The 25,479-nt window shown below is 48.6% G+C and overlaps 1 long non-coding RNA gene across 1 annotated transcript; it reads right to left on the bottom strand.

The window, feature by feature from the left end:
* Positions 1-1,976: 1,976 nt before the first annotated feature.
* Positions 1,977-17,083, bottom strand: LOC140215207 (uncharacterized). The gene is made up of 3 exons (XR_011892145.1): positions 17,040-17,083; positions 2,736-2,910; positions 1,977-2,299 (listed from the first exon to the last, which is right to left on the bottom strand). It is a non-coding gene; the product is annotated as an uncharacterized lncRNA (long non-coding RNA).
* Between the last annotated feature and the right edge of the window lie 8,396 nt (positions 17,084-25,479).

Raw genomic sequence — 25,479 nt, 5'->3', positions numbered from 1 at the left:
TGTACCAGATGCAACAAGGGAGCATTGTTAAACCGGTTCACTTCCTAACGCGGAAACATCTATAGATGAATGTTTCAAGGGCCATCCAAATTTTCTCCCCACCAGTCACTGCAGCTCTCAAGCTCCCCGAAGACCAATCTGGTCATACATGTGACAGTAGCTTTGCGAAATTCGGCCCTACAGTCCAGTTGATGGAAACAGTTCACCGCTGGTTCCTGCTAATGAATGTTAGTAACTGTGTGCAGCACATTTACCAGAAATTGCCAGACAGCAGGCAGTTTGACTCCGTTCATGACGCATGACTGAGGTGGCAATTGACATCCTTTCTTTAGTATCTTGAGGAAATGCGACTTCATTGCAGTGTAAGGACATGCGACTGTGAGGACATGCGACTTCAAATGTACTGTAATTTCGCGCGGACCGCGTGCAGTTGGTTCAATTTAAAGTCATAAGCAATAATTGCGTAATGCTTGCTTCAAACCATTCAGTTTAATTTGCTTATCATCCCTATGAAGATCCGAGCTCAACGAGGAAGTCACCAACCATGAGATGGCATTTAGAATTATACCTGCATGTATAGACAGGTGAATGTAATGTTTTGTTTGAATAAAGGAGACAGAATAACAATACAACAGAGTAGAGTTATTGTACATCACATTAGTTTTTATTCCGATAAAGAAAGGTGTAGCAGTGTAGTGACAGCTCCTAATACAGACATTGCTAGCAAGTGGTAGCAGATATATCTCGCACATCTTTATTGCGAACATCCCAGCTCTCTATAGGGTTCATTGCGAAAGTGTTAGATCGCTGTATGTCGGTCTTGCTGCGCAAGCGGTAGACCAACTGAAAAATGTTTCTTTGCAAATAAAAATAAATAAAAACAGTATGAGCTCATTAATGTAAAAATATCACGCTCTAGAACACAAAAGTCTTACACGAATGTATTAGTACGAAATGTAAACTAAAGAAAACAAATACAGTACCTAAGCTAGTTTTCATGGACCTTTTTTTTGACATCATTGTATGTTTACTACCAACCCCATCTCTTATGCAGGAACCAGGTTGCCAACAAACGCACGAAGAGCAACTGCCTTTCCAACTGTGCTGTGTGTGCTGCGCTTGCATTGGTGTGCAAGTGGAGGAGAGCTCCAGTTAATGTCCTGCTGCACTATAATAGCCGTCGAAATATTCTGCTTAAGACATCTGTCACCTTTCTGACATCCTACCAGCTCAAACGTCACCACTAAAAGCAGTTTGTCTGCATGGATTTGCCTTCATAGATACGTTGCAGCTGAAGTCATTGTATTTTTCTTCCAGATGTCTTTACTTCGGTCATATTTATTAAGACAGTGTATACCCCTTAATAATTTTTGGTCAATCCAAGTGCTAATTTGTTTCTGAAACAATAAATTAACATTATTCTCGTCTTTTTGTACTTTGATAGCATGCAAATACAGCGTGGACTCTTATCCTCCAAACAGAAGTAGTAATGAAGGAGAAGAAAGGGGGTTAACCCAGGGGCGCGATTTTTAATAATCATATCATGAGAAGCCAACAAGCAAAGTCACCAAAGACAACATAGGGGAAATTCCTTGTACTTACTAATTGAATTAAAGAAATGATAAATTAATGGCAATGAAAGTGGATGAAAAAACAACTTGCCGTAGGTGGGGAACGATATAGTTCTAGTAGTAGTAGTAGTAGTAGTAGTAGTAGTAGTTAGTTCTAGTAGTAAAATATAAATACACAAGAAAGTGGAAGGGAAAACGGCGCCGCAATAGCTCAATTGGTTAGAGCATCGCACGCGTAATGCGAAGACGTGGGATCGTTCCCCACCTATGGCAAGTTGTTTTTTCATCCGCTTTCAATGCCATTAATTTGTCATTTATTTAATTCAATCAGTAAGTACAAGTAATTTCTCCTATGTTGTCTTTGGTGTCTTTGGTTGCTTCTCAAGATATAAACAGAAGCCGTAGTACTGCTGACAAATGTATTCTAGAAAAAAACACCATATCTGTTCAAGACAGTATATAGCCAGTCGGGTGTAGCCACTCGACGGCATGCAGTGGTAAGTTCTTGTAGAATATATGCTGTTTCTACCCTGGTTTTAGCTTCAGCTTAAGAGGAAATATGAGGGCCGGAACAATGAGTTTCTTCCACTGGATGCGCATGACAGTTGGATTCCATGGGGCTTGCAGAACTTCAGCAATTGACCGAGGTACAAAACCCGGGATAGCAGCGTGTCTTGTGGGATACCAAAATAGGCCAAATAGTGATGCAGACTGTCACAATGACAATGCTGAAAAATACAGTATATAATGCATTACTACCGTTATTTCAGAAAAGCTGAGATCAACCATCAAAACTATGGCATATATCTTAATCTACACTTGCTCATGCTAAAGTAGCTTCAGCATGCCACTAAATACTGAAGTGCTGGCTAAAAATGCTACGAAAGTGTGGCATCACAAATTGTGGGCAGCAAAAAGCTCCCGTCGCAACTGCAACGCACCACGGGCAACTGATGACTTCGCCCATCATATTCATGCTATTTAAAACAAAAATTATATGACAGCTGAAGAGGAATAAAATATTAATTTGATTTCATTATGGCATGGTTATTTCATGTTTGTGGTTCGAAATAACACGGTGTCCATTTCGCCATTTTCTGAATGTGGGGACACGTAACATGAATATTTTTACAAAGTTTATGAAAATAAACACAGACTAATTACCGGGTAGGTTAGTCATGTACTTCTTCAGCACCTAGGTTCTTTCAGGGAAGTGAACTGGTGCAATTCCAACATGCAGGCACCATACCTATAGATGCTTTCAGGTCTGCAAGAAGCCTTACTGGGTGCAGCACAGACGTTGATTTTTTCATCAGCTGGTCCTTCCAAGGCCCACATCCTGCACCAGAATGGATGGATGCAAAACTTTAATGAAGGTCCTGAGGTACGCTACTCAGCGCGCTGCGGGCCGCACCCACTTTGGGACAGTCAGACCATGCCCGACCGCCGTATCGTGGGCCCTCTGGACAGCCCGTAGTTGCGCCCCGGCATCGGGGCTCTTGATAGCGGAGATCCACTTGTCCTCATTGATTTGTTCTGTGCCTCGTAACGAGGGGCAACGCCAGAGCATATGGTCTAGGCTAGCGAAGTCGTTACAGTGCATGCAAAAACTAGTGGCATAAGTGTCGGGATAAAGCTTGTGGAATAAAGCCGGGCTGGGATACGAGCCTGCTTGCAATAATCTGAGGGTCAATGCCTGCGCTCTATTTAACTTCTTGTGTCGAAGGGGAAAGTCTCTCCTGCCGAGATAAAAGTGCTGCGTAATTTCATTGTATGTGGTCGGTTTATCTCTGTTCTCCACCACTGCGGGCCGGCGTTGGAGTTCTCCATGGTCGCGGAAAGCAAGACCTCGCGCCTTGGAGTGGGCCAGCTCGTTGAGGTTTGTGGGGCCTCCCATGATGGATCCCGTGTGAGCGGGGAACCATGTGAGAGTGTGGGTGGCGATGCCTTTGCCGTCGAGGATGCGACAGGCTTCCTTACACACGGCGTCAATGCTGAACGCGCGGATGGCTGCCCTGGAGTCGCTGAAGATACTGGCATGTTTGTCGTCCAGGAGGGCCAAGGCAATGACCACTTGCTCGGCCGCACGCGACGACGTGCTTCGTACCGAAGCGGCGTTAACGGTCGAACCCATGTGGTTGATCGACACTGCCGTGAAATTGTTGTTGTTGCCATACTGCACCGCGTCAACGAAGCAGCTGCCGCCAGGGAGTTCTGTCGCGTGGCGTAGGAGCGCCACCGCCCTGGCCTTCCTTCTTTCTACGTTGTGCTGGGGATGCATATTGCGCAGGGCGGGCGATATGATCATGATGCCTTTCTGCTCTTTTGGAAGGCCCTGATAGGCGTCTTCGACAGTGGCCGGGGGGACGCCCGTCGCCGTTAGGAGTCGTCTGCCCGCCCTGGTGCCGGAGAGGGAGCACCTGTGCCCTTTCTTGTGCTTCTACAATTTCTTCCAAGGCATTATGAATACCCTACTGCAAGAGTCGGTCGGTGCGTGTGTAGTTTGGTAGTTCGAGCGCGCTGTCGCTTCCCCTTCTTTCATGGCATTTAGTTTGTCTCGCTCGGTCCTCTTCCAGAGGTGCATGGCCGCTACGTACGTGAAATGGCATAACAAGAAAGCGTGGACTAGCCTTATCAGATTCTCTTCGCTCAGGTATCTCCTTCCGTTAGCTACCCGCTTGATTAGACCGATGACGCTATCCGTCTTCTTTGCTAGTTTGTGAACGGTGATGCTATTTGTGCCCGCCCCTTCGAGTGTCTTTCACAAGATTCGAATGGACGCGACTTTGGGAATCTGATTTCCGCACTTGGTGTAGATATTAATGTCAATTTCAGTGGGGGTTTCCAGTTCTGTGGCTAGCGGCCCTTTCTAGTTGGGCTGTAGAGAAGGAGCTCCGATTTCTTTGGGGAGCACCGGAGTCCTGTGTCTGTTAGAAAGCGCTCTGTAGTGTCGACAGCTTCCTGTAGAGTGGCTTTGACTTGTCCGTCACTGCCACCCGCGCACCAGACAGTGATGTCGTCCGCGTAGATCGTGCGACCGATGCCCTGGACCTTGCCTTGGTATCTTGAGAGGTCGGCCATTGCGATGTTGAAGAAGCCGTGAGATGACTGACCCCTTGGGGGTGCCTCTTCTGCTCAGCTCCATTTCCTCCGATTCCAAATCTCCAGCCTTGAGGATGGCGCATCGTTTGCTCAAGAAAGACCTGACGAAGACATGGAAGGACGAGCCTAGGTCGAGTTTGGAGATGGCGTCGAGAACGAACTCGTGACGGATGTTATCAAAGGCCTTCTTCAGGTCCAAACCAAGGATGGCTCTCGTGTCCCGAGTGCAGCGTTCCAGGATTTGGATCTTGATAAGCTTCATGGCGTCCTGGGTGGAGAGGCCTGACCTGAAACCTATCATGTTGTGAGGAAAAAGGTTGTTGGTCTCGATATACTCGGCAGTTCTGGTATGGATGGCGTGCTCGGCCACCTTCCCTACACATAACGTCAGTGAGATGGGGCGGAGGTTGTCCAAGCTGGGTGGTTTACCGAGCTTTGGGATGAGAATGACCTTCGCTAACTTCCATTGTTCCGGTACAATTCCCTCCTCCCAAATCCGATTTATCTCATCTGTGAGAAACTCGATCGATGCGTCCTCTAGGTTTCTGACAGTCTTGTTGTTAATGTGATCCGGGCCGGGTGCTGACCTACCATTGAGGTCGTGTAGGGCGCGGCGGATTTCACTGACTTTGAAAGGCACGTCCAGCGCGGAGTTCGGCTTCCTTTTGCATATTGGGTATGCCGCCTCATCGGCCACAGTTTTGAGTGGCAGGTACTTTTTAGCTAGCATCTTCAGCACGTCCTTTTCCGAAGACGACTTCTTGGCTTCGTGGAGCGCTTTAGCGAGGACACTTCTCTGGTCTGACTTGGTGCCGGAGTCGTCGAGCAAGTGTTTGAGAAGATTCCACTTGCCTCCCGTGCACATCTGCCCGTCGACTGAATTGCAAATTTCGTCCCATTGCTGCCAAGACAGGGCTTGGCAGTGCTCGTTGAGCTGCTTGTTGATCTCGGCTATCTTTTTTCTGAGCTTGCGATTCAAGCGTTGGCTTGTCCACCTCTCGAGAAGTGATTGCTTGGCCTCGAGAAGGTGTGCTAGCCTGCTATCCATTTTGTCTGTCTGTAGATCGTCTCTATGGTTTTGGTGGTGGAGCAGGTATCTTGCAGAATTAGTGCGCACCACTGGACGAGACTCTCCGGCTTTTCTCCAAGAGCAGCGCGGGCCTTGCGAACCTCACGGAATTTGTCCCAGTCAGGGACCGAGAAGGAAGGAAGGAAGGAAAACTTTATTTGGTCCTGCAAGTAGTGATAATTAATCACTAAGCGGGCCGCTCCCACGTCGGGACCGGAAGGCCAAGCCTCACGGCCACATCGTGAGCCTGCTGGACAGCCCAGAATTGTTCATCCAGGTCCGGGCTGCGAAGTGCAGCCTCCCACCTGGACGCATCCTTGATCGCTGAGTCTTCAATTCTTTCGCAAGACCAGAGCATGTGTTCGAGCGAGGCTAAAGCACCACAATCTTGGCAATAAGGCTCTGTATATGTCTCTGGATAAAACATGTTCAGTCTCCGTGGGCAAGGATAAGTACCAGTCTGTAGTAAGCGTAATGTAAGTGCCTGAGCCCTGTTTAGTTTAGGATGCGGCAAACTGTAAACCCTGCGATTAAGAAGGTAATACTTCGTGATTTCATTGTATGTGGAAGGGGAGTCTCTATTCTCGGGGAGTACCGCCACGCCGTTGCGCGGGGCAGAGCGGAGGGTAAGATCTCGCGCTGCCTCATGAGCGGACTCATTGAGATTCGGAGGGGCTCCCTCGATCATCCCAAGGTGAGCAGGGAACCAACATAAGTAGTGTTGAGAGATCTCACATGTCTGCATAATTTTAAAAGCAACCTTAGCCACCGAGCCCTTCTCGAAGGCCCTAACGGCCGACTTTGAATCGCTATATACAAAAGGCCTGCGCCTGTCAACCAAGGCGAGCGCAATAGCCGCTTGCTCCGCGACCTCTGGCCTATCAGTCCGAACGGTAGCAGCGTTAACGAGACTGCCCTCATTGTCCACGACAACTATGGTAAACACCTTTCTCTCCTCGTTAAAAGAAGCATCGACGAAGCCAACCTTCTGATTCTCATCACGAATGAGTCTCAGTAGGCAAGCTCCCCTGGCCTTTCTTCTACCAACATTTCGCTCCGGATGCATATTCCTGGGAACAGGCTTGACGTGATACCGATTACGGACCTTCACGGGAATACCGACATGAAGCTGCGAAATCTTCTCCTGAGGAACACCTAACTCTCTCAGAATCTGCCGACCCGTGCTAGTCGTAGAGAGACGCACCATCTGCGTCCTCTCCTGAGCCTCAGCTATCTCATCCAAGGTATTATGAATTCCCAGCTGGAGAAGTCGGTCGGTGCTGGTGCACATTGGCACTCCCAACACTTTCTTCGTGATCTTCCTAATCTGCGTGTCAAGCTTCTCCTTCTCCGATGGTTTCCACTTGTGCATGGCCGCCACATAAGTAAAGTGACATAATACAAATGCGTGCATAAGTCTAATGAGACTATCCTCCTTGAACCCCGTCTGCCTGTTGGCCACCCTCTTCACTAGGCGTACCGCATTTTCTGTCTTGGCAATGATCTTCTGGATCGTCAGCGTGTTGGCGCCGTTCGACTCAATAATCATCCCCAGAACCCTGATCTTATCAACCCTAGGTATGAGATCGCCATTTCTTGTACGAAGCTGAATGCTCAGCTGGTCCACGGGGATCCATCCCCTTGGCTTGCGTCCCCTTCTAGTGGGACTGTACAGCAACAGCTCCGACTTGGAGGGGGAGCACCTTAACCCCGTCGGGTCCAAATAATTCTCAATTACATCTACTGCCTCCTGCAGAACACTCTCGATATAGCCCTCACTACCACCGGGACACCATATGGTCACGTCATCTGCATACATGGTGTGCCTAATCCCCTCAATCTCCAAGAGCTTCTTGGTCAATCCGACCATGGCCAGATTGAACAATGTGGGCGAGATGACGGCCCCTTGAGGAGTGCCCCTGTCTCCAAGATTGAACATCTTTGACTCCAGCTCCGCAACCTTCAAGGTAGCCTTCCTGCCTGACAGGAAGGACCTGACATAGTCATGAAAGCGCGCGCCGAGGCCAAGATCCGAAATGGACTTAAGAATATAAGAGTGCCGAACGTTGTCAAAAGCCTTCTCCAGGTCCAGCCCTAGGATGCCCTTAACGCCCCTTTCATCTCCATCTATGACCTGATGCTTGATGAGCTTCATTGCGTCTTGAGTCGACAGCCCGGCCCTAAAACCAATCATAGTGTGGGGGTAGACCTGGTTCTCCTCAAGGTACCTTGTAAGCCGATTAAGCACCGCATGCTCGGCTACCTTGCCCACACACGAAGTGAGCGAAATAGGCCTTAAGTTATTGATGCTCGGGACTTTGCCAGCCTTGGGAATCAGCACCGTGAGAGCTGTCTTCCACTGCTCCGGAACCACCCCGTCTCTCCACATAGCGTTAACCTCCCCGGTAAGGTACTTGATTGACCTATCGTCCAGATTTTTCAAAAGCTTGTTCGAAATCCCGTCCGCTCCGGGAGCCGACTTGCTCTTAAGGTTATGCAAAACCGTGCGTACCTCTTCCACAGAAAAGTCCTCATCTAGGGAAAAGTTGTCCTCTCCCGCGTAGGCCTGCTCCGTCAGAAAAGCATCCGGGTCCGCAACAGGAAGGTATTTGTTGGCCAGCTTTTCAACCAGCTCTTCCTCCGAGGCAGACCCCACTGCTTCGTGTACAGCTCTAGCAAGGACGTGCCCCTGACTAACCCTCGTATTGGAGTCGTTCAGCAAATGCTTAAGCAAGCCCCACGACCTCCCGTTGCGCACCTGCTCGTCCACCGAGTTGCATACCTCATCCCACTGTTGCCTAGACAAAAGCTTACAGTGCTCCTCAATCAGCTTATTCAGCTCGGAAATCTTTTTACGCAGCCTGCGATTAAGCCTCTGCCCCTTCCACCTAGCCAGCATAGACCGCTTGGCTTCAATCAGATGGGCCAGCCTGCTATCAACGCTATCCACCTCCAAATCCGTAGTGATCTCCTTCGTAGCCTCCTTTACATCCTCCCTCACCTGGGTGACCCAATCCTCCAGGGACGGCCGGTACAGGCCTTCGAATTCCTTCCCCCTTTCTCCTCTCTCCTCCCGGATCATCCGAAACTTATCCCAGTCTATAAACGTTAACGCCCTAGGGCGCCTACCCTCAACCTCAAAAACAACTTGGTTAATATAATGATCACTACCTAGGTCTTCGGCAAGATTGTACCAACTAGCCTTGGCTGCGTTCTTTACAAAGCAGAGATCAGGGGTAGTATCCCTACACGTCGACGTCTTTATACGTGTCGGAAAGGCAGGGTCAGTCAAACTCCGTCAGGTCAAACTCCGCAGCGTTCTGCCAAAGGTCTCTCCCTTTTACTGTGTCATGCTTGTAACCCCACACATGATACGGAGCATTAAAATCCCCAGCCACGATCAGCGGATGGTCCCCGGCAAGCTTAGAAGCCTTCTGCAGAAGCAGCTTGAATCTCTGCACCCTGTCCCTCGGGGCACTATACACGTTCAGAATAAACACGCTTTTCTTGTTCACCCGGTTAGGAATCACCTCAATCATGACATATTCCAGGGAACTTAAAGGTATCTTAAGATCATGGGTCACATGCGTCCGTTTGCTATCCAACAGAATGCAGGTCCCCCGAGCTTTGGATCCGCCGAAGACGGTTCGGTAGCCCGTCAGAGAAACTTCTTCCGTCATTGTCTCCTGCAATAGAATAGCCTGCGGCCTACCCTTACACGCGCGAATATACTGCTGTAGAGGCGCCCGTTTACGAGCATACCCCCTACAGTTCCATTGCCACACACAAAAAGCCTCATTTTGTCGCGCCATGTTGAAGCATTTGCTGCGAGCCAACTTGCTGAACCTGAGACTTCCCTGTCGAGGAACCAGCCGACTGAGATCCGGACCTAAGAAGGGGAGAGGCACTCAGACTGGATTTGTTTTCGAACACCTCTATTCTACATTGCAGCTCCTTGAACCTCCCATCAATCGAGCCGAGCGACTCTGTGAGACGCGTATTCAGCTGCGCCAGACCATCATTGACCTGCTTAACACTATCTACAACACTCGACAGCATCTCCTTCACCTCAGATCTCAACTTCCTCGACGCGGGCTCCGCCTCATGAGTCATCGCCTTCCTCTTTGAGGGGCGCGACCCACTAGCCTCACCTACATCAGCAAAATCCATGCTCTCTATGGGCTCAGGCATTGCCCTCTCGGCCGGTGCAGGTCCTGCCAAACCCTTAAGGGCCGAGATTTCTGCCCTAAGCAGCCTCACCATTTCTCTCAACTCTGCGTTTTCCTCTTCTAGCCTCTTGAATCTCGCCTCATTCTTGCTTTGCTCTGGCCTTACCAAACTAGGCATCTCCGTTCGAGCACTTGTGCGCTCCGTCCAGGTAGTACCACTTGCCGCTCCACTGGGGCCCTTGCCTTGTAGACCCTGTAGCACACCACTCTTGCGCACACCCTGTCCCGACGTCCCATTGGGGCCACGCGCAGTCTCAGTTCCCAACTGTCCGTCCCGTCCGAAGCGCACCTTAGACGCCGATCTGCTCCCAGACCGGCCACCGGAGCGGCTGCGAGATGCTCTACCTGGTCTCCTTGATCTTGATCTTGAACGTCGACGCCCACGATCTTGTCCTTGCTCGCTCTCCAGCGTCTTCCCCAACGTCGGGAACTGGCTGTCGTCGTACCTAAAGCCTCCCTTCTCTTCATCCTCCGCCTTGATGTCCGCCATAGCCCGCTCAAAACGACGGCGCCGGACCACATATGGGGTACGGAACCGCTGCTGGCACTCCTTGGCAGCCGTGATATGCTCTCCCCCACACAGTTCACACTTGGGCGTACACCGGTGGGCCTCACTGGGATTGGTTGAACCGCAGCCCCTGCAAACCACTTCTTCCGGCGAGGGGCAGACGTCAGCGCGATGCCCCAGTTTTCCACAAGCATAACAAACGTCAATCTGCTTGCGGTAAAGCGTGCACCTAACCAGCGCGTTACCATAACGAACGTAGTTGGGCACCTTGTATCCATCGAAGGCGATGATGACCGTACCCGACTCCTTGATGCGTTTTGCCGCCAGGGCCAGGGGATTACGCGGGTTGACAATCTTGCGACTGAGCGCTTCGGGTCCCTCGCTGAGAGGAACATTTCTTATGACTCCCTTGCACGTTTCATGCGGCGCCGCACGATATGCCGCAGCTTCATGCATGTGCCCAGCAACGCATAAATCCTTGATCCTCACGTACTTCGCAGCATTTTCTTTTTCCGGCGTGCTAACCACCACAATATTCTGCTGATAATTGGGGCAGATCGTGTCCGCTTCTCGCTTTACCTCGTCTATGCAAGCAGCAGCCGCGATTGCATCAGCCACCGTGGCCGCACCAATTTTAGCAATATTCAGACCTCCCCTAATCCTGACGATAATCTTGATATCATTTTTCGGCAGCGGAGGCATTTTACCGCGAAGGATGATACCCTTCTTGACGCTAGCAGGCGAGTTTGGACTCACTTTGCCGTTCTTGGGTCCCGGCCCGCCGTTAGGGCTAACAGCGTGGCCACCGTATGATGGCCTTGGCTTGGTCGTAGAATTCCTCTGGGTGTAAATTTTCCAGCCAGCATCCTCCGAAACGTCTTCCGGAGCAATATCTTTGCCTTCCACAGCGTATTCCATCATGACAAAAGCGTCAAGCGGCCGGGGAGCCGGCGCGGCCCACGAGCACGGCGGGCTCGGCGATAAGGGTTAACACCTCCGGCGGCGTAGTCTAGACGAGAAAGGCCGTAAAATCAAGTACAGTCCACTCACTGAAAAAGGTCCTATATCCCGGTATACCGTGTAACTTCGCGGATCCGCTGAGCACAGAATTAGGCACCAAAGAGAGAAAAATCCGGTCAAAACTGCCCATAAAGCGGGAGCCGACGCGGACACGTCTCACTACTTGTAGTGGGGCAAGACCAAGCCTCCAGGGACCGAGAAGGCCTTCTTTCTTTTCTGCTCCACTTGTAAGTTGGCGGCCGTGATGTAATGATCGCTACCGAGGTCTATGAGCAGATTCGACCACACGGCTGAGCCAGCGTTTTTAACAAAGGCGAGATCCGGGACAGAGTTCCTGGTCGAGGAGCTGCCGCGTCTTGTGGGGAAGGCTGGGTCCGTCAATAGAGAGAGTCCCGCATCTCCCGCCTCCTGCCACAGGCTTCTGCCCTTGACCGTGTCGTGCGTGTAGTTCCACGCGTGAAAGGGGGCGTTGAAATTGCCGGCCACAACCAGTGGAGAGTTTCCGGCGAGTTTCGTTGCCCTAGTGATGATGGTTTAGAAACGTTGTCTGTGATCGCTCGGGCTGCTATATACGTCAAGTATAAAAATGCTGGAGATGCTCCCCTAGATCGTGTGCGACTTAAGTGAACTTGCTGCTTATTAATGTGCAGATTCCTCTGCCATCCCCACGGAGAGCAAGAGCTTTGTATCCCTGGAGTAAAACCTGATCAGTCATCGTTTCTCGCAATAATATAACATGTGGCTTTTCTTTGTGAGTGCGAACAAACTGCTGCAGGGTGCATCTTTTATGGTGGAGTCCCCTGAAGTTCCACTGCCAAATCCTAAATTGGGTGTGTGGCCCCGTCCTTGCTGTATAGAGCGCCTTCCGGCGTTGCTACTGGGGTCTCGACGGAGATGGTTCTATTAATCGGTCCAGGGGTGTGCAGTAATGGCGGCGTAGGTACCGACGCGCCAACCGGGAAGTAAACGGGACGTACGCGGGTCGACGTCCTGATGTCCGTTTCCTGTACATTGGACTGTATCTCTGGCATTCTGTTTTCTAAGCATTGAATTTTGACGTTTTGCGCGTCTAACTTCTGATCCACGACCAAAAGTCGTTGATCCACTGCAGATAGTCGTTCGTTAATCTTCTCATTCTCGAAGCAGATGGAATTCACCATTTCTCTGACCTCGGACTTGACTTTAGCCTGTACATTTTCGGGCATGCTGGGAACGGCCTTTCTCTTGGCTGGATTGCCCGAGTGGCTCGCAACCACGACCATGGGAACGTCTGCGGTTTGGGGAGAGGGGGTCTCCGAGGGGGTTGAACTAGGGACTGGAACGTGGTGAGGTTGATTAACCTTTCTGAGCTCTGCTATTTCGGCTCGCATTAACTCGATTATGCTGCGCATCTCGGCATTTTTTTCCTAAGCTGAGCTATTTCAGACGAACCAAGCTCTGGCGCCGCGCCCCCCGTTACCTTTTCGGCAGTTCTCCCTCCACTCCGCACCCTGTCTGCCCAGGTGGCGCTTTGTTTCCCAGGACCGGCTGGCTCCTCGAAACGGACCCTGTTCTGTGCGCCCCAGGGGTGGCTTCCCGATCTGGAGCGGCCACGGGACCTGGACCTGGAACGGCTCCTGAACCTCGAGCGGCTTCTCGAGCGGGAGCGCCTGCTCGAAGGTCTAGCCGATTCGCTGCCGGGGCTTGTCTGTGCTGGTGACGGGTCTTGATTCCTGGATTCCGCATTTCTTTCCCTTCTCCTCCGTCGAACGATGTACGGGAGTTAGAATCTGCTTGCAAATCTTGTCCGCTGTGGCGTGCGGGCCCCCGCAGAGGCCGCAAGTAGGTAAGTAGGTGTGGTTTTCGCCGGGGTTGTTGGCCCCACATTTCCTGCATAGTTTGTCGTCTGGCATTGGGCAGACGTCGGCTCTGTGGCCTAGTCTACCGCAGGCAGAGCAGCAGTCGTGCTGCTTGAGGTATAAGGAGCACTTGACTAGCGCCGAGCCGTAGAAAACGATGACTACCGTTTCGCTATTTTTGATGCGCTTGGCTCCAAGGGCTAAGGGATTTCTCTCGTTTAGAATGCTTATGTCCAGGTCGGCCTGGCTCTCCGACACATCAATTTGACGTATGACACCCTTGCACGTGGCGTGCGGCGCGGCTTCGTAAGTGCTAAGTTCGTACTGTTTGATTGAACTGATTGTACTGAAGCCGAGTGGAGCCCGTCTTCTCAACATCCAGACCACCCCTGGGGCGGGCGATTATCTTCCAGTGTTCCTTCGGGAGCTGAGGCATTCGCGATGACTTGATGATCTTGTGCTTTAGGCTAATGGGCTTCCTGCTGCCATTGAGACGCTCGCGGTGCCCCTCTCTGCTTGCCGCTTCACGGGTGCTGTCGCGACGAGAGACGCGCAGGCCGTTTTTTCTTTTTGACAGCGGCGGAGCGCCAGCCGTGCTCCGCACCAAGTACTTCCGGAGGAAGATTGTCTCCTTCCATTACAACAACCACTCCCTCTGTCATGACGAGGCGGGACTGACCCTGCCCGGCGAACGCCGGTTAGGCCTTGTCGTCAGACTGAGGGGAGCGCGGCGTCACGGAAGAGGAGCAGCTCGAAAAACCGACGAAAAGGCCACCCACCGTTGAAAAGTTGGTATCCGTGGGCTCCTCTTTTCCTTATGCATCCGTTGGTGCAGAAATCATCGAGATTGAGATGAATTTCTCACCAAAATTTTGTGTAGACACAAAATTTTCAAATGTTCGCGCGCTAAGTAAATACAGTGTACCTAAGCAACGGAAATGAAAATACGTAGCCAAACTAAAAAAAAAATGTGGCCATTGCGTGAAATTGAAAGCACAGTTGATGGAACGTGCATCAGTTGCTACCACATAGCACACTGAAAAAGTTAAGACGAAAAAATAAATGCCGGTGATGAACTATCGTCAAGTGAATTTTCGGAAGATTAAAACATTGCGTAGCGTATATGTGAAGTAAAGAAGCACTGGAAATGCAGGCACCAGTGCTGGTTCGTTGACCATATGTGCTACCCAATTTGAGCAAACCAACTGACCACCACGGCTTCTAAAACAAAGTAAGAAAAACGCTTGTTTTTTTTTCCAACCTGGCGGAGCTGCGCACTCAACCATATACGCATTCTGCCACATTTATACTATAACTGCTTCTCCTCTACTGAAAGATTTCATACGCGATACTAGAATAATCATTGGATGCAGACGCCGGTCCGTACCTTCTACATTTTTGTTTAAAAGAGCGAAACCAACAACAGATTGTCGTGCCGAATCTGCCACAGGTTCCCATTAGCAAAAAAAAAATGTTTTACCCGCCGTGGTTGCTCAGTGGCTATGGTGTTGGGCTGCTGAGCACGAGGTCACGGGATCGAATCCCGGCCACGGCGGCCGCATTTCGATGGGGGCGAAATGCGAAAACACCCGTGGTTCTTAGATTTAGGTGCACGCTAAAGAACCCCAGGTGGTAGAAATTATCGGAGTCCTCCACTATGGCGTGCCTCATAATCAGAAAGTGGTTTTGGCACGTAAAACCCCATAATTTTTTTAAAATGTTTTGCACAAGCTTATGCTGCCTCGAATATGTTTCAGGTGCTAATGCCCGCAGCATGAGCAACTGGAGTCAATCATGCTTGTGCACATCGGAAACGGCTTATCGACCGCGCCGCGGAAACCTCACGAAAACCGCATTAACATACTGTGCTTCCATGAGAAAATGGCTCACTTACCCATATTTTCTGCCCTGTTGTTGCTTTAAGCAAACTCTAAGCACCACTCGGTCTTGAAGGTAAACAAAGCTTCCCATCCGCCGTTACATCTTTGGCCTCAAAAGTCAATCAGGCTCGGTCACCATACGCACAAGGACAAAATCACCCATCGTAACGGCGATTAACAACCGCAACGTCAGTCACCAATGAAACACTAGGAAACAAAGAGCAGCGGAAAAATGCCGTTGCAAATTATCTTAGTTCTTAGCCATGCGCCATGCTCTCAGCTGTTGGGGTGCGATTGTTGCCAGACCTCAAACAAAGCTCCTGCTTTCTCTATCAGTCGAACGCTCACAATGGCAGCGTTGCTGAGCTAAAGTTGTGCATTGCGCCGTTGTTACGAACGGCCTGCGAGGGGTGGCGAACTTGGGGAAGCGACCGTCGAACTCTGCGCGGCCCGTTCCGATGACTCGCTTTGAGAAAACAAGAATGTGCCTCGTCAACAACCCGATGGCGCCGGCATGCATGCTGCGGTGACTCGTTTTGTAAGGACAACACGCCGCGTCCCCAAGCGCAGGGACGGATTAAGAAAAATGGGGGCCCTGGGCTAATCCGCATGCAGGCCCCCTTTCCCTATTCTGACCCCCCCCCCCCCCTGTCGCCTGCTACGCTACTGGAAATATGCCATGTTTCATTTTAATTCCACCAAATTAAAAAGAACGAAGTGCGATCAACGGGATTATTGTTATTGTTATTATTATAAGGAAAACAACAAAACTTGCTTGAAACGGGTGCTGTTGGAAACACCAACACATATGTTCACTTTGTGATTAATCTACATTTTGTTTTCAGCAAAAGTCAGGCTTTAAGGAAAAGTTTAGTGCACTCAAGACGAACAAGAACGTAGAAAAGACAACACAGCTCAGATGTCGATCCTTCTGAAGCTAGGCTTTGTTTGCATCACTAAGTTTAATCCCGTGAGGAGACGCATGGTTGTATCCAAATCATTCTTTATTAAAATTCAAGTATCAGACTGCAGTAATCGTTATACACGTTACTCTATAAATATGCAGTAGATATATACAATACTTAAGGCCATAACACCATAAAAATGCACTAGAATACAGATGAAAATTACCAACTATAATTACAAAACATTATTTGAAAATATTTTCGTTAAAGGTAAGACAAGCAAGCACGACACCAAATAAACATGGCACTATCAAAAACAACAAAAATACAGTTCTTTATAAGCACGCTAAATATCACAAGAACAACAAACAAGAGACGAACAACGAAGATTTTCACATCTTGAATTACACTGCTCAGCGTTTCATTGGCAACGTGGAGGCTGGGAGGCGACACAACGAACTTATTGGAACTATTCATGTACAGCGCAAACAGTCCTCTTTTAAAATGGCATCTTTCGCGCCTTCGCTTTGGCGAAATCAGATATAGTCTGTTCGAAGGATAGATCGCGGAGGAGGTCACTTTCAATGGACATGATAGCAAGGCGATTTTTCATCAGCGACAACTTGGAAAACGATCGTTCGGTCTCACAGTTTGCCACGGGTATTCTTAAGTACATTCGCAAAGCAACAGAAAGGTTCGGAAACACATCGATAAGCTTTCTTTCGTGCAGCAACTTCATTATTCCCAGGGGATTCGTGTCCTGGCACACAGAGTTGTGCAGAAAGTTCGCAAACTGAACGATTTCAGCGGAAAATCCTGGCCCCAAATCATTTTTGTAGCTTTTCACCAACTTCTCAGCCTGCTGTGCCAGAGAGGCCTCGCTCCCAACTTCTGTCAGCAATTTTAAGAATCCGTACCTTTCGCAGAGTTCAGTGTAGGCAGCCTTTCGCACTCGCAAAGCAGAGCCTAGACTGTCAAGTACAACATTGTAGGTCTCTACGATAAACGTTTTTCTACCGTGTAGCGCATTATCGCTTTTTCCGTCCGGGTGCTTACTCAAAACGATGCGTTTGCCCTCATCCTGATAACATTCATTGGTACTTAGCGTGCGTGCACTCTGTTCGAAGGTATCAAAGAGAGGTCGCAAATAATTAACAAAGCATTCTAGAGAGCGCAGCAGGTCTACAGCAGTTGAAATGTCTAGGCCTGGTTTTTGTAGTGCTACGGTCATTTTGTCAAAGTGCTCCAAGATTTCACTCCAGAAAATCGCCATGAATGCAGTCTCTAGTTTTGTCATTTTCTTGAAGAGAGAGTGCGCTTCGTTCCTAGTGTCACCGTTTTCTTCCTTATTCTTTGATATAGCTTCAAGGCAACACAAGACTGCATTGAAAATTTTCAGAATGGCCTTACATGATTCAGCGTGTCTTGACCACCTGGTCTCAGAGAGGCTTTTCAAAACAAGCTGCTGGCCAGTTCCGCCCATGCTGTCCAAAAGATACCTCCATCGCTTAGGTGAAGCAGCAAAGAACACATACAATTACAGTGAAAAATTTGACTGCCTCAAGGCAACTGTCAACGCTAGGCGCGCCAACTAAGTTCAGTGAATGACCAGCACACGGGACGTAGACTGCCAATTCGTTCAACTGTTTGATTTGAGCTTGCAGTCCTTTGTATTTTCCTGACATATTACTCGCATTATCATAAGCTTGGCCCCTACAATCATCAATTGAGATGCCATTGGTCGTCAAGAGGGACATCACGGTATCGAAAAGATACAAGCCGGTATGCGATTCAATTGGAACAAATCCAAGAAAGCGTTCGTACACTTTCCCATTTAAATAGTATCGTAAAACAACTGACAGCTGATCAACGTGAGTAAGGTCTCGAGTCGAATCAACAATTAAAGAGAAGTATTTTGCGCGTTTCACTTCGTCAGCGAGACGTTCCTTGACAGCCTTTGCCATTACTCGATAAATTCCTCACAAATGGTTTTTGACAGATACGATGGGTGACCTTTTCCTTTGTTCCCGTAGCGTCTGATGTGCTCCTCTAGAAAGGGATCAAACTTGGCAATGGCCTCAAGCACTCCCATATAATTGCCACTTCTCGGTGAACCAAAAATCTCCTCAATGCCCCTAAACGCTAGGTTGCGCTCAGCTAGAAGCTTAACTACAACGACTACGCGCTTCGGCACCTCTGTCCAGTTAGCGATCTCAGTGACAAGATGCTTAACCAGCTCCTTGTCAATTGTGCTGCTCGAGTTAGAGCGGGCGAGCCATGCTGACGCGTAGTTCCGGTGCTCGACGCTATTTTCATGTGCGCAAACCTTTCCTTCTGCTCTTTTCCCATCAGAGAAGCCGTGCGTGGTGAAAGCACTGGGGTTGCTTGAAATCGAAAATAGTTTGCACATGAAACAGTAAACGGAACCTTTGGACTCCGAGTACATCAACCAGTGTCGCTAGTACGCCTCCCCGTTTATAGCCTTTCGCACGAAAAGATGAGGTGACATATAGCGTTTCTGAGTTTTGTATATTGCCTTTCGGAAAACGGAACATTTTCTGCCCGATTTTGAAAATACAATGGCCCTTTCTCAAGGCATACACTCCGAAAGCTGTCAGTAATAACGTCCGGCCACTTAGCAGGGTCACTTCGGAGAATCTCGCAACGTACCTCTTGCTGCGGGGGTGTCTGTACTTCTCTGTTGCCGCAACGAGAAGCCGTCTCATTCGTCCTCTCGTAGCCCACTTTGTGGGTGGGAACATGATTATTTGAAGCCAAACAAACAGGAAACAAGTGAATCGGTTCTTGGAGTGTTGTTTCCTGGCGCTCGTCAGTAGAAGGAGGCTCATCGGAGAGGTTTGGCACCTGTTGATCAGCAGTAGTAAAAATCGGGCGTGGCGGACGGACACCTGGAGCTCTGTGGCAGGGGCCCGGCCGAGTAGCATAGACGTTGCTGACTGACGAACAGGACAGGGCTCGGTTAGCGTCCATTGCTCAGAAATATGAACGACCGAGGTTGGCACCGTTTTCACAGGATCCAGACAACCAAGATGAGTCACACCATGCTTCTTGCCAGGAAACCATGGTGATGGAGTTGGCAAGTCCTCCACAGAAGCACAGTCGGTACTATTGGGAGTTTGATACGGACTCTGGGTAGAGCGATCATACTGCCCCGCGGAAGCTACATTCAGTAGGTACTTTGTCATCTTTGGCAGCTTCTTTTCACGCTCTTCTCTTTCTAACTTCGCCTTTCGTTTAGACGTACCACTTTGATGCTTCCGACCGAGCATTTTCGCATGAATGGATGCTAATTGTTCACCGGGCACTTCGCCAGTCCGACGCGACCACAGGTGTCCAATGGTGGCTGTCCCGATGAGTGGCGCACGCTGGCTGGATGGTCTGTGGCTGGCCGAGAGTGGTGCGTCCCTCGGGAGCTCCTCAGCGGGCGGGCTAATGCAAGCTTAACCGGCGGCTAGGGGCGGAATCGCAGCCCGCAATCAACTTCCTGTTATAGACGCGCGCCGCGTCTGTCTGTTACTAGCGCCAAAGCAGGCGTTCACATACGCATAGTGTTCCATGTACAAATTCCCTCCTTCTCCGTACAAACTCACTCCTTCTCCCGTTCCGGTCTCGTCTTCCTATTGGCTAGGAGCAATCGTCTGTTCTGGGAGGTTCTCAATTTTTCTTTCGCCCCGTCGACGCCGAGCGCGAGAACGAAGGGGAGAGGGCGACTCCTAGCGCGGGCGAAGTTACGCGCCCTCCGTCGCCTCTGAGTCATCTTTTTCTACTTCTTTCTGGAAAGCTCGGCGGCAAGTCTGACCTACTTTTTCCGTCGAGGGCGCGCGAGGGTGCGCAGCCACTAGGCAGGAATGGGCCCTGGAGACAGGCCCTTGTGTCCAGCTCTCAAACTTCCCCCTTCACTCTTCAACCCTAGCCTGAACAGTGAATATTCCATGCCCCAAGGCACGCGGACAAAAACACGTGTGACGTCTTCTTTCCTTTCCTGCCTAAACTCTGCCATCAGACTCATCATCATCTGCTATCGGACTCATTCTCTCCCACCCAAATTACCATCACGGTAAAGAAAAGTCGAATAGGAGGCACTGTTGGGTACTGCAGCACATCCTTTCTATGAGAAGGACAGCGGCGGAACTATTTGAGAGGTGGAGGGTGGCGTGGGGGTGACGAGGGGCAAGGGAGATTTAGGTCCTCATCCCACATTACATGTTTTAGGTGTTTCCCCCATGCCACTCCTCTCGATACAGCACTGAACAGACGGACTGACAGGAAACCATGAAAACTCTTCCAAGCAAACGCACCTCGCTTCGTAAGAAAGAGGGCCTCGGCGGGGTGGCGGGGGATTCCTGTTTTTGCCGCTCCACAAGCTCTCCCCAAATGATCAGGCTAAACGCATGCTGTTACATTAGACGGGTAACCCCGTCTGCTCGTTCTGGTTTTCTCGCTTCATACATGTCGCTCGAAGTTCCGTTGCCCATGGTTCCATATACTAAGCAGGTTAGAATAAATGGGCCCCCTTCTCCTACTGTCCGAGGTGAGGCCCTGGGCTGCAGCCCCCTTAGCCCCACCCCTTAATCCAGCGCTGCCCAAGCGAGCGACGCCGGGATGTCGCCGTCGCCTTCACGGTTTGATTGAAGCGGGGGAACTCCTGGAAGAAGTTTTGTGGCACTGTCTCACGGGTCTCAGAAGTCGTCAGTCAATGGACAGACGCGGCGGCCACTGTCTGTGGAGTCAACACTGCGATCAAGAAGCGCCTTGCTCGGGGCAGGACCCTTATCTGCGAGAACCCTCTCACCTCGGTGTGGTCAGTGAAACCTGTGCGGAAGTGAGTGTGTAAACACTCCCCCTCAAAGGCGGGTCGGCGACGATGACTTTGGATGCTCCCATCGGTCGATGGTTGAACGGCCGCTTTCCCTCACCTAGGGATCTAGGGAGGACAGAGTGTATTTAAGCAGCCGTCGTCGGCTGTTCAGTGTGCATTCTCTTTCAGTCATGCTAGACTGATGAACTGCAACGTTCTCATGTAGATACTGTAAATAAATCTGATATTCCTCGTTCTCGATGAGAACAAGTTTCTCCCTTCAACAACGTCCACAGCATGAATGAGTTAGACGACGGCATAGGCCAGCTACCATCTATTTCATGCCCGACCCTAACTATTACACCGTGTAGTGGTTTGATTAGGAAGACGAATTAACGGAAACACATATTTGTGTTAAATAGTGGCACTTTTGATAAGCACATTTAGGAATAGTCTCGATATCGGACGTTTTTCTCGGTCGGTGCACTTCACTCGAGTCAAGGGCGCATTTTCAAGGCGTTCCTCGGCGGAGGAAAGGTGGAGTAGTGTTCATGAAACGCAACGGTGCCTTGAGTGAAGGAAGCCCCGTCGCCTCGATTTGGCTGAGTCGAGGAGAAGCGTTGAGTGAAGGCGTGTTTAAGAATGCGGGGGTAAGACGTCTTCAGGACCGAGGAGGACTCCTGTATCCCTCATATGAACTGGTTTACGTGTTGTATTGCTTGAGGAAATACATTGAAGTTTTGCTACACGAAAGGAGGTCCCTGCCCAAACTATTACACGCGGCTGTTCAATATGCGGTGAAGGCCCCTGCAGGCCACAACGCGTTCAAATGTGGTAGCAGCAACCACCACCACCAGGAACTATCGAAACTTTTTGCTCAAAGGTTTCAGGCAGCGGAGCTGTTCACAGTGAAGCCCCTAAGTAAGAAGCAGCTGAAGCTGTGAAGAGATTTTTGGCACCAAATTTCATGCTGGTGATAATAAATTTTGCCTAGACTTCACTATGGTGTTTTCTTTGTCTGAAATCGATTGAAATACATATGCCTGTTTACCGGTTGGCAGCATATAGGCACAAACGGAGGAATTTGCGCAGCTAGAAAAATTGTAGGCATGAGATAGCATAGCACAAGACTTTATGTATGTTTAAAAAATTGCTTGTAGGCTTTAATTGTCGGTAATGTAGCTTTATCTTGAGTCAGCCCATTATTTTTTAAGACAGCTGACAAGTATGATCTAAAAGAAAAACGAACAGCATATTTCGAAGCTTCAGCTAGCCGTAACTAAAGAGAGAAAACAACATTATTTGACCAAGGGATTCGCGCAAGTAGGTCTCAGGGTCCCCGCACTACACGTTTGTGAGTTCATGGAGTTCCATGACGTCGGCGGCCCGGTCAGTGGCGATTTTCTTCCTGGCCGGGTCCGTCGAGCGCAGCAGTGTCACAGCATTGCTCAAGGAACCAGCTTTTATTATAGCATTCTTGTGCGTGCAGAAAACCAGGGGTCGTATTCTGTATAACGGTTCACTATTGAACCGGTTCGCTCTCACGAACGCCATTGGCCGGCGCTTCGTTGTTATCATCCCTGCTGGGCGTTACTATAAATTTTGTTGTCGTCACACAGGTTAATAATCATCTGGAAAGCGAACCCGTCGTCTGCTACGAGCGGAACCGTGGAGAAGTGGTTCGCTCGAGGGCCGCGCGCGGTCGCGACCATGATCTCGGGGGTTGCTAAGGCAACTGTGGCCGTCTGCTAGGCCGGCATAACGTAAAATTATTCCAATCTGTTTTTATTCCAAATCCGCCATTAGACCTCCATGTGATAGGTTAAAATGCCTCGGTTCCAGCACGTATGGGTGGGGTCCGAGCCATTTTGACCTATCACGGAGGGCTAATGGCAGACTTGTAATTAAACAGGTTGGAACAGCTTTATGTTATCCTGGCCCTACGCTCTGGCCGGCGAGACGAGACAGATACGCCAATGGCCGCTCCTTTGGTGTGTTGCTGGCGAGCGTTAGCGAAATACAACGTGACGTGAGGCATCGGTGCCACGCGTTCGACATGAGCGCAGGAGAGTTCCGAAGATATTTTAGGCTCTCCGAAGAGACATTGCGATGGATTTACGACAAGTTAGAATATCTCGCACCACAAGATGCATTGAGATTGCAGCGAATGCTCTGTGCGCGCAGCATTCTTTTCTTTTTCCTCCGGATTGTTTTCAGCATGCAGTGCGTCTGGAATGAAAAAGCGATTGCGTTGTTGCAAACGTCGGTCAGTCACATTATTACCGCCGTTGCTAGGGCCAATACTGTTGACGGAAAATAATAAAAAAAGCCGACTATTACGACATTCTCTAATGAGAAATTTGAGCGCAGCTCGATACGTGTTTTTGATTTCGCGATATTTTGACTGGCGCGTACATCATGTCTCGTACGGCACGCTGCAAACGGAGCGGAGAGTGGCGCGACTGGTCAGCGGAAGTATTAAGCGATATAATTAATCTCACATTCAAATGTGCTACCTTTCCGAGCTCACTTAAGAAGGCCAAATTAATCCCGGTGCATAAGAAAGGTGATATTACAGAGGTCCTAAACTATCGCCCTATCTCTATTCCGTCCTCAATTAGCAAAATTATTGAAAGAATATTTCTGAAACGTATTAGCAAGTACCTATACAAAGTTAAGTTGCTAAAGCCTTGCCAATTTGGTTTTCGTGCAGTTAGTTCAACCAATTTAGCTTTACTATCATTAATCGATTTCTTAAAGTCTTCCATCGACAACGGCGATTTCGTCGGTTCTGTATTTCTTAACTTTACTAAAGCCTTTGACACCGTTAATCATAATATTTTATTTATTAAACTAGAATCATTGGGTATAACTGGTCCACCTTTACTTTTTCTTTAAATTACTTACTTGATCGCGAACAATCAGTCTGTATAGGTGGCGCTTATTCAAATGTTAAGGTCATTAATCAAGGGGTACCCCAGGGCTCAATACTTGGGCCTTTATAGTTTTGTATTTACATTAATGGTTTACCTGATTGCAATAATCTTCCTAACGTTGTCCTTTACGCTGATGATACCATCATTTCCATGTCACACAATTCGTTAACAACGCTAATCACTAAAATGAGCAACGAGTTGACCAAAATTCCTTAAACAACCTGATTTTGAATCCACTTAAAACTCAGTTCATTATCTTTAAAACATATCAAAAAGTTATCCCTTATATACCACAAGTGTCCATATGCCATCATTTAATCCCAGCGGCTGATTCCTTGGCATAAAATTAGACCCTGACTTGAAGTTTAATAATCATATCGCTTATGTTAAACAAAAAACTGGTTTTGTTATAAGAGCTCTTAGTAAATCTTGTCCATTGTTTTTCTGTTTACACCTTATTGTCTTCATACTTTGCCTTCATACATAGTCACATCACATATGGCATTACTTCGTGGGAAAATACATATAACTGTCACCTTTCGTCCATACAGCACATTCAGAACCAGGCCATTCGCATTCAAAATCAAAATCAAAATCATGTTTATTTTTCCAAAGAACTTTGGAAGGAGGCCCGAACAAAAAGTGGAAGCTAGTCCACTTGACGGGGGTTCGGGCCCCCTTTTACAAGGCACAGCGAAGGTGACGAGTCGACAAATAAACAATAGAATCAATTATACATAACAAGATAATGACTAGTTTACAATAGCACAGGCGCACATATGAGAAGAAAACAATCTTATCAACATATAAGTGAATTTTACATTTTCTTATAAAGTTGTTATTCGACATGTACAAAAAGGTTGCGGAGCCTTGTTCTATTACTATTTTTATCGTTAATGTCTGTTTGTGTAGATAATTTATTAGCTTAGGAAGATTATTAGCATTATTACTAACAATTCTTTTTACTCTAATGCTGCTCCGCTCCTTCAGCTTAACTTCATTCTTCCTATATCTGGCTTGTTTAAATTTCATTTACTTATCACTCTATTTAAATTACTTAACAAACAGCTCGCGTTTTAATTAATAGACTCTAGGTTGCTCACAAATACCAAGAGCACTAAGTTTACCCATAATTACAACTTTCTATTACCTAAATGCAACACGAACTATGGCAAAATGACTTCCTCCTTCTCAGCAATTCAATTATGGAATGACTTACCCCATGCTCTTAAACCATCATCATCATCATCATCTTTGCATGCATTCAAATATGAGCTTAAAATTTTCATTTTGTATAAATAATTGCCCTGATTAAATTACTTTGTATATAAAGTGTGTACTTCATTTGTTAAATAGGCTTATACAACTTAAATTGGTAATGTGCGATTTTTATTTATTATTATGTATGACTCCTTGTATAAAAATTGAATGTATTCATTCTCACTACTTCGTTCACTTTTTATTTACTTATAGATTGCATAATTTTACACTGCTGTATTAATTAATCATTTTGTACCACTCTTTTTGTTAACCTTGGGTCCCGCTGCAGTCGTTAGACTTTGGGACCCTCGCCTGTATACTACTAACAACCAACTATGCATC

Source organism: Dermacentor andersoni, chromosome 1 (assembly GCF_023375885.2).
Source record: "Dermacentor andersoni chromosome 1, qqDerAnde1_hic_scaffold, whole genome shotgun sequence".
In the NCBI taxonomy this organism is placed as follows: domain Eukaryota; kingdom Metazoa; phylum Arthropoda; class Arachnida; order Ixodida; family Ixodidae; genus Dermacentor; species Dermacentor andersoni.
The sequence above is the reverse complement of the archived record's forward strand: the minus strand, read 5'-3'. Positions and strand labels throughout refer to the sequence as shown.